General features: G+C 42.8%; 1 long non-coding RNA gene across 1 annotated transcript in view; it reads left to right on the top strand.

Annotated features, from left to right (window-relative positions):
* The window catches only part of LOC117184509 (uncharacterized), a 49383-nt gene that overhangs the window by 93 nt on the left and 39075 nt on the right, over positions 1–10215 (top strand). The window lies entirely within an intron of this gene.

The following is a 10215-nucleotide window of genomic DNA, read 5'->3' as shown; positions in this document are numbered from 1 at the left end:
GTAAGTACTAAATATATTTCCTTACTCTCTTACGAATTTCTCAGTGTTTAGTAGATCTGGCATTGGTTGGTAGACTGTTTTCTTTATTTCCCATTTACCGGAAACACTCTCTTTCCCCTTTCTTTTCGGACTGCATTTTCCACTTTGCTTGCATATGTATATATTTTTTTTGGATTTGTTATACTTAAGAGGGTAATTTGTAAGTCTGTCCCATGGGGGACTGTCTCTGGAGTGAGACGGTGCCGGTGCCGGTGCCGGGTGCCTCCATCGCCCCTACTGTCCCGACAGAGAGTTGAGTAATTGACAGCGATAAGGTATCGCATTGCGCTGACATGTTTCAAGCATTACAAAAGGCACTCGCACTCCGCTCTGTCTGACAAAAGACCACACCTTCTGGGATCCGCGGGGATCCTCCTGGCATTCTGGCACGCGAATTTCACACCAATTCCAATTACAATGCGGCAGAGGGAGAGAGAGAGAGGGAGAGAGAAGAGCGGCCTAAAGATTGAAGCACTTGTCTATGTAAACATGCTCCACCTACTTGGTGCAGCCCCTAAAACCATTTTGTGAATTTGATTAATAAAAGCCAGCACCAGCCCCAACAGATGCAAGCTGATGGCGGCTGATAAGGATGCTTACCTTCTATAGAGGAGGCATGCCACACTCTAGGCTCCACACCACACACTCCACACTCCACACTCCAGACACCAAACCAGACTCGGGAACTTCAACCGAGTCCGCCGCGCGACGTGTTCTCATCGTCAACTTGTTGTCGGTTGTAGCTGTTTCTCTCGGTTCTCTGGTTGTTGTTGTTGTTGTTTTTGTTGTTGTTGCTGTTGCTCTGTGGCCTGTTTTGTTGCCTGTTCCCCGTGTGTGTGAGGAAAGCTAATCTTTCAATTATAGACAATTTGTCAAATGACTGGAAAAGGAGACTGAAAGATGGCGAGACGAAGAGACTCTGACAGTAGATGGGAGGGAGGGAGGGAGGGAGGTAGGGAGTGAGAGGGGATCTGGGGACATTTTGGTATAGGGTGCAGCACAACGACAACGACACCGCCTGACGTAAACGAAGTCGTCTGCGCTCAATCATAGACCCATTTATAGGCGTCGAATTACAAGAACAAACTAATCGAAATCATTTATCACGTCACCATGCAGGCAGGCAGGCGGGCAGGCTCCCCCCTTCCTATGGATCGCCCTCTCCTGTTCCCATTTATGTTGGTGGGAGTGGGAGGGGGAGGGCAGAGCAATCAGCACCTATTGTCAGGCCCCAGAGAGAGGTCTCTTCGGTCTCCTCGGTCTCCTCGGTCTGCGTGTGCGCCTGCGCTGTGGCCAAAGGAGATGTTGAGTAATATGATTAATTGGTAAATTATTGGAACTAAAAGGTGGCCCCCCTTTGTTGTTCGCTGTCTCTCCCTCTCTCCCTCTCGCCACACAAAAAAAAAAAAAAAGGTAAGGGCGGACAGGAGGTGATCGAAAGGAGATGAAATTACATTTGCTTATCAAAAGCTATGCTGAAAGGTAGGGGTGGGGTGTGGGGGGCAGGGGGGATGCGGAGTTAAGTGATGAGGGAAGGGAGGCCATGTCTATGGAAATACTGGTATTATCTGGTATTTTATAAAGAAAGAAAATATTTCTTTGGCTTTGGGCTTGGAATCGATACAGAAACTGGAATATATCTGTGGAATCGATTCTTTTTAAACCGATATATTATCGATTATTAAACAACTCAAATCTCTGTCTGGACTGGGAACCGTTAAGCAGCAATTAGCTAGGAGGAGGAGGAGGAGCAGGAGGAGGGACATGCATTCCCACAATCCTCTGACACCTAATGCGATTTCCATTTGGATTTGGATGCCCGACTCTCGGGAGACGCAAGGGGGACCCCAAAGGGGACTCCTCGACTCCTCTAAAAACCGATTTCGCACTGGTGCCCGCGCACTAATTGCTGGCAATTTGTTGCATGTCCCAGAGGTGGCTTCGTTGGCTTCGCTGGAGCCCGAGAGCGCGCGCGTTTGGCCAAGTAATGAAATTTAATTATGTTGTATATCAACTTATTTGCATATCGCGGGCCACGTGCAGAAAAGGTTTCCAGAGTCACAGATAAGTCGCCAGATTGGAGACGGGATCCCGGTTTGGGGCCGGAACAGGGGAGGGGGGGGGGGGGGGCCGTTTGAGTTTCCTTTTCTTGTTCCCTTTTGGCTGTTTTTTCGCGGATTCTTTTCTGCTGATTTGTATTTTTTGCATACAATTTTTCGGAAAAAATTCATTTTAATTACAAAAATAGACAAAAAAAAAAGATCCAGCAAATAGAATTAGCGCAAAAAGCACTTTTAATGTTAGTTTGCAAATATTTTTTTTTTGTTTTTGGGTTTTTGTTTTTGGCCATGAATTACGAGGGCCAAGGCGGAAATACCCGGTAGTTTGTAATCGTAGAACAGACCAGAAAACAAACACCAATTGTAACAAGACCCCAGTTGCCCAGCTCCCCCCCCCCTAGCCCCCCAGTTGGCTATAACTGTGCGTTGACCTTTTTCTTTTTTGGGGTCTGTTTCTTTTGGGCCTCTTTTGATAAATGTGCAACATTTAGACGCGATTTGGGGCCAAGATAAGAGCGAATTGCGTGTATCCCGGGGTATCCAGGGCTATGTACGTCTTTGAGATGGGGGGGGCTACGCCACGGTCTCTTCTTGTCTCTCCAGGGTACACTCTAGTGCCAGGCTTCTTGTCTTTTCTAGACTTTCCCATTTTAGAGATTTACCAAAAACAAAAAAAAGAAAAGGAAAAACAGAATCTTGGCGCTGCTTGTTAAATGTTTGTTTTAGCGTTTTTAATTGCTTTAATTATTTATTGTTTGGCTCTCTCTGGGCTCTCGCTCTCTCTCTCTCTCTCTCTCTCTCTCTCTCTCTCTGTGTGTGTGTGTGTGCGACGGCGCGACAGGGCGCCAGCACAAAACGAATGACTTAGGCAACGAGCCTCCTCGTTCCGAGCAATTTGTACGAGGAAAAGCTGCCTGCCAGCCACTGCCAGCCTGCCTGCCACTGTCTGCAAAGATTTCAATCAATAAATCAATCAATAATTGTGAAAGCTGAGCTAAGAGAGTGTCCAACTGTCCATCGATGTCCAAAGATGTTCTCCTGCATCTCTCTATCTCACTCTCTCTCTCTAGCTCTCTGTCGTCCATCAGTCATACGCATATTTCAATTAACATTCATGCGAGACACATTCCCCCCCCCCCCCCTCCCATTACGATTCCCATTCCCATACGATCCGTTCCGTTTCGTTCCGTTTCATTCCGATCCGGTTCGCACTGCGGTCTGGTTTTTTTTTCTTTCTTTTTTTTATTTATTGATGGACCAAACACCATTTTTGCGCCTATATAACAATTACATTTTGTCAGCTTTTTTTTTGTTTCTCGTTTGGCGCCATTGTCTGTCTCTCTCTCTCTCTCTTTCGCTGTCTCTCGAAAACGGTAGCCCGGTAGCCGATCGAACCGCTGGTCTGCCCATATATGAGGGGGGCACACAGCCGGCGGGCACTTGAGGCCACAAAATAAAAAGAAAAGCAAAATCAGCAGCCACCCACCTTCCACCTTCCAGCTTCCATCGCCAGCTCCATCTCCAGCTCCAGCTTCCAGCTCCAACTCTAGACAATGTAAGTCCCCTACTTGGCAGTCACATGTGGGGCTGTCCGTCCGTCTGTCCGTCTGTCTGACGGGTAGGATAAAACCTTTTTTGCATACTCTGATGCTGGATTGGGTAGCAAGGGTTTCGAATAGGTTTTGTCTGGGGCAGAGGAAGCTTTTGGTGTATTTTACGATTTACTAATAATAAGAAAATTCTCAAAAAAAGAATACGATCGTACAAGAATACTGGAAAATAGCTCGAAATCTTCAGAATTCAATAATGTTTGAAAATTCTAGAAAATCTAGATCTAAATTCTGTGAATTAATGGATATTTAAATATGTTCTGGACAATGCAAATATGGATTAAAATAAATAATAATAAATAAATAAATTAATAATAATAAATTAATAAATTAATAATAATGAATCAGTTAATTAATAATAATACATTATAAAATTAATAATAATACATTAAAAAATTAATAATAATTCATTAATAAATTAATAATAATAAATAATAATAATAAATAATATTAATAAATATTATTAAAAACAAAATAATAAATAAAATAATATAGGATTATGCACAATTTATATAAATATATATTTCGTTTTGTTATAAAAAAATTTCATCATCGGATTCAGAACATTGAATCGACTCCTTTTAGTCCCTAGTCCTTTTTCCTTTTTCTACAATTTAATAAAAACTATTTATTTATTATTTATTCAACATTGTTTTCCTTCCCTAAATTTCCCTTTTTCCATTTCCCATATTCAAGCAACTCTTAAGAAAAGAGTAAATACCCCCCCCCCCCCCCCCCCCGCGCCTGTTAAATTTCCCCTCAAATTTCCCTTTTGGGCTGCTCTCAACCAAAATTGAATGATCAATTTCTGCCTTTGATTGGCTTTTTTGTTTGAAAATTCTAAAGTTTTCAGATAATTTTCAGATTTAAATATACGTTAAATCGATGCCATGTCGATAAAATTGATATGCAAGGGCATATTAGGGTCGCCTTTGGATCTGACAGCACACACTCCGTCCCGCTTAACCTCCCCCCCTTCCCACCCCAACAAGTTGTGTTTTTTTTTGACATTTTTGTTAAGTCATCAACGCACACGGCGGGACGTCGCCTTCTTCTCTGGGATCCGAAATGCTCCAAGCTCCAAGATCGGAGACGGAGACGGAGCCAAGTCTCGTGTTGTTACCTGTGACTGATTAATTTGGCTATTATGGCATTTGGCTTTTATGCGCACAGTTGCCCCCGCTGCCTGCCCCCGCTGCCTGCCCCCGCCCCGCTGCCTGGCCCTCCCCCCCACGCTCGCAATCTGCCCCAAAAATTTCGGATTTGATCGTTTGCATTATGTATATTTTTTTTTTCGGGGTTTTTCTTTGTTGTTGTATTTTTGGCTGATGGGCGTCTCTTCGATGGGATGGATTCGATCGATTCGATCGATTCGTTTCGATCTTCTTCTGCCTTGTAGCATGTCAAATAGATTTTTGTCTTACGGATGCCTGGCCGCCTCATCGGTGCCTCATAATAGACCCAGTTAATTGCTAATAGCCAACGGTGCAGATTTCTATGTCAGTCAGTCCCGAACGTCAAACTATTGGATGGAGAGAGATGCTTATTAAAGATGTTTTTTTTGGTGTTTTTTTGGTGTTTTTTTTGGGAATATTTTCGAACGATGTTTCATGCAAATTGTGCATGACGCTTCGCTTCGGTTACAGTTTTTTGATTTTTGTTTCCATTCGATGATAAACCATCATAAACCGTTGACCCATAAATTTTTGTTTGGTTCCCAAGCAGCAGGCAGATCCCAACCGAACCGATCCGATCCCCCAATTATTGAACAGATTTCTAATGGTGAAATCCACTTTTGATTTAAATATATATATATATATTTTTTTTTTGGGAGCGGCGGCTACTTTAACCATCATTAGCATCCCATCCATCCATCCATCGCGCCCCCCTTTTTGCGACTTTGAACTGTATAATTAAATCGTTTGGCAGAAAAGTGCAAAAATCACCGAAAAATAAATGAGCGAAAATCTCTTCATTTATCAGAGGGAGAGAGAGAGAGAGAGAGAGGGAGCGAGAGAGAGCATGTGTATTTCTCTTTCCTGCCTCGCAGTCGCTGTCGGGCAGTGCAATTATCATAAAATTTTATGGAACTGCTCCACTTTATCTGTGTCTGTCCATCGCACCACGGCGAGACGCGACGCGGCACTCCCTGCGTTGAATCCTCATCCCCCCCCCCCCTCCGTTGACCGCCAATCTCTGGGGGCATCTTTTGCTTTAAGCAGTGAAATTATTGCAGGCAAACAATAAAAACGCATAAACCTCAAAATAATGCGACTTATAAACATTTTCGAAATGCTCTACATGGTGGAGCTATACATTGGTTATCGCAAGGACTTTGTTTGGGCAACAAAAAAAATGCCAGAAAGAGTAAATGTCCCTCTAGCCGCCCTTCCCGGCAACGCAGCGAGCTTTGCTCTGCGTTTCTATCCATCATTCCAGTGCGCTCTCCCAGCAGCCACTCGCCCGATCGCCCGATTGCCCGATCGCCCGATTGCCCGATTGCCCGATCGCCCGCCCGCCCGCTCTCTCGCTGGCATGCACGAACATGCTCGCGTCGGCAAATGCTTATCGGGAAAAAAACGAAAAGCAGCACAAGGGCGTCACCAGAGTTGGAGGGGGGGGGGAGGGCGGAGGGAGGGACGCGATTCCTTGCTTTATTGAATGCTTATCTTTTGCAGCCTCTTGGAAAGTTTTTTTTTTTTGTTCTTTTTTGCGACATTCCCCCTCCCTCTACCCTCTACCCGGTATGAGTTTTTCTCTGTGTGAGAGTGAGTGTATTCCCCTCGTCGGCTATGGCTGGCTCAAGCGAGTGGCTTTTCTTATACCCCCAGACCGTAAATCACGACGGGGCACAAATATTTAGTGTTAATATCATAAATTGTCACAAGTTGGCCCCAATTTGCCTTTCGTATTATAAATTTGCATTCCCATTCCCCGAAGATCGAAGAAGATGGTCGAAGATGGTGGGGCGGGCGACGTGCGGGGGGAGGGGGGATGGGGTATACGATAATATTAACCGCTTGTGGGCGATGCACATACGAGATTGTTCTGTTGCACAAATTGAGTTCTAATGGGAATGAGAACTCATTCCTACTCTTTCTCTCTCTCTCTCTCTCTCTCTCTGTCTTTTAACACTCTCAATATTTTTAAGGTTTTCCAGCATTTTCAATTAGACCTCTGAACCCGCCAGAGTGCAGACCCGAATGCAGCGTCAGCCAGTGGCCACGCACAGCTGGGCCCCCACAAACAACAGCAACAACAACAACAACAACAGCAACAACAACAACAAAACTACTCGGAATCCCAGACCAAGTCTTCCACAGATCCTCCTCCTTTTGAGTCTTCAGTTTATAGCATCGTCTCTCTCGCTCTCGCTCTCGCTCTCTCCCTCTCTCGCTCTATCTAACTGACAAGTTTTCGGTGTTTAAACTGCTTGTGTTTCGAATATTTTAATGAAGTCCATTGAGGTTTTTCTTTTTTTTTTTGTGCGAACGCGAATTGCATTTATAAGCTTCAGGCCTCCCAGTCCCCCCTGGTCCCCCCTGGTCCCCCCCTGGCCCCTCCAGGCCCACAGATCTTCTGGCTGTGGCTGTTGTTGTTGTTGTTGTTTCTTTTTATGTTACTGTCAGTTTTTTGTATATCGAGAGAGAGAGAGTGGGGAGGGGAGGGGAGGCTGTAACCGAAACGCGTTTATTACAATCTAATGAAGTCGAGAGCCTGGCACTTAACGGTACGACGACGACGAAGAAGAAGAAGACGCCGCCGCCGCCAGTTGTTGAAGTTACGCAATTATCCATGCCACATGCCACATGCCACATGGCACATTTTTCGATGAAAATTCTCTGTGTTAATGTTGGGATCACCATTTGATGCCATATGTAAACCATTTAATCCCCCCAAATCGATGGCTGCTTGGGTTTAACCCACATCCGTTGGCTGCTGCTGCCGCTTTCTGCTGTTGCTCCTCCAAAAAGAATAACCCAAGACATAATAAATAACCGCTGTCATTCATAATGTCAACAGTGCTGCCAACATTTTGTGCTGTTATCTGCTCTAGCGACCACCGGACTCCACATTCTCCACACACACACACACACACACACACGCACGTGGGGCCTGGGAACCCAAGCCCCAGCCAGTGCCTGCCTGCCTGCTGCCCAGACAAAGTGGCTGTGGCTCTGGCTCTGGGAAGGTGGGACCGCAAAAGCCAAGAGCCAAAAGCGACCTCCCCTGCCCACATTGGCCATCCCAACCCATCCTAACCCATTCTTTTGTGGCTCGTCGTCGTCTGCGTCTCCGTCTGCGTCTGCGTCTCTGTCTGTGTCTGCGCTTTGACATCTTACAGATCAATTCATGATAATCGCTGGGACCACCATGGACCCACAATGGTTTGGTCGTTGCCGTCCACGTCGACGTCCACTGCTGGCGGTTCGCATGGTGGAAACGTTTTTCTTTTTACCGGAATTTAACTGTTTTCGCTGGAAAAATTGAGAATTTCCAAGCGAGCGAAAGAGCCAAAGAGCGTACATGGGAGTCTAGCATGTAATCGATATTTTTCGAGTCACAACGACAGAAAAAACAGACACCAGCAAAAAAATAAAGAACTACCAAAAGACGGGGGCATCGGGCATTGCGGAAAAAAGGGTCATCTCTCTCGTGTGTGTGTGTGTGTGTGTGTGTGTTTGGCGACATGCCACCGCGCTTCGATATCTTTTCCATAGACTTTTATTATTGGATTTGGCGGCTACTGGTCTTTTTTTGGTTACCAAATCCCCGACGATTAGCATCGGTCGCTCGTTCTAGCACACTCTTTCATATCGATTTAGCATAAAATTGCCACAGATGTGCTTGATGGTTGATCCTTGAGGGGGGGTTGGAGCGGGGTGAGGTGGGAAATTAATTACAGACCACAACAGACCCACAGAAAACAGTTTGCGCTGCAAGTCGTTACACGGCTCTTCGCCAGGCTAAAAATGTAAATCATTTTCGCCATGCCACACGCTTGCAACAACCTCCTGCGACTCCTGGGGCGGACGCTGCCTGTTTCGGTTTCTGGCTCTGGCTCTGCTTTTGGAACTAACTCAAACGCTGATCCGAGGCATTGCGCCCTCTAACCCTAGGAACATAAATTCAACAGCAGCCTCAGAAGCCAGCCAGAAAGCCAGCCAGCCAGCCATTCGGCTGTGAAGAGATGAGAAAAGACAGACAAGTGGCAGCAGTGGCAGTGGCAGTGGCAGTGTGGCAGCATTCCATTGCCACGGCACTCGACAGACGGAGAAAAGCAAATAACAAAAGGTTTAGTTTAAGGTTTTTGGGCGGCCAAGAACTTGGTCTAGACCCCGGACCCAGACCCAGTCACAGACCCCGGACCCAGACCCAGTCACAGCCGACTCCCCCCCATTCCGCTGCTCCACCGTCGTTTGGAGCCAGCCCTAGTCCTTAGTCCAGAAAAGACCACAACTTTGGCTCTGGTCTCTTTGGGCATCGAGTGTGAATTGATTTTCTGTTGTCATACTCTCTCCTTTTGGGCGGCAGGATGCGCCATTTTGGGTGCATTTGTGAGGGTCTACGAAAGGAAACGCAGAAACGCATATTTCAAATACATTTTCGGGCTTTAAATATTCAAACAGTGAAATTAAATGGAGTTTAAAAGCCTTTTTAAGACTTAATTGATGTAGAAAACATTTAAAAAATTAAATAAAATATTAAATTTGTAGGAAATATATTTTATATAAATATGAAAATATAATAAAAAAACATAGTTAAAAAAATTAAAAAAAATATAATAAAATATTAAATTTATAGGAAATATATTTAATCTAAATATGAAAATATAATAAAAAATTATATTTAAAAAAAAAAAAATATAATAAAATATTCAATTTTTAGGAAATATATTTAATCTAAATATGAAAATATAGTACAAAAATTAAATTTAAAAAAAAATTTAAAAAAAAACCTTATAACAAATTTAATTTACAGGAAATATATTTAATCGAAATATGACAATATAATATAATTATTATTATTAAAAAAATTAAAAAAAAATTTAATCTATATATGAAAAAATAATAAAAAATTAAAAAAAAATATAATAAAATATTAAATTTATAGGAAATATATTTAATCTAAATATGACAATATAACAACATTATTATTAAAAAAATTAAAAAATAAATAAAATGAAGTGTAACATTTGTAGGAAATATATTTAATCTAAATATAATAAAAAATTAAAAACTATATTTAATTTAATTATTAAAAATATTTAAATGAATTTTATATTTTTTTAAACACTATTTTGGTTTTTAATCAGTTTAACTTAACTCTGATCTAATATTTTTGATATTCATTGGCTTCCATCTGTTGCAATTTTTAAAATTAAACATCAAATATAATTTAACGTTCTAATTTATTTTTTATTTTGTTTTTATATTTCTTTCAATTCATTAATTTTGTTCACAATATTTCCTTTTAATTTTAATTTTTTATTAATTTTTTTTTAC

Source organism: Drosophila pseudoobscura, chromosome X (genome assembly GCF_009870125.1).
Source record: "Drosophila pseudoobscura strain MV-25-SWS-2005 chromosome X, UCI_Dpse_MV25, whole genome shotgun sequence".
NCBI lineage: Eukaryota > Metazoa > Arthropoda > Insecta > Diptera > Drosophilidae > Drosophila > Drosophila pseudoobscura.
The sequence above is the reverse complement of the archived record's forward strand: the minus strand, read 5'-3'. Positions and strand labels throughout refer to the sequence as shown.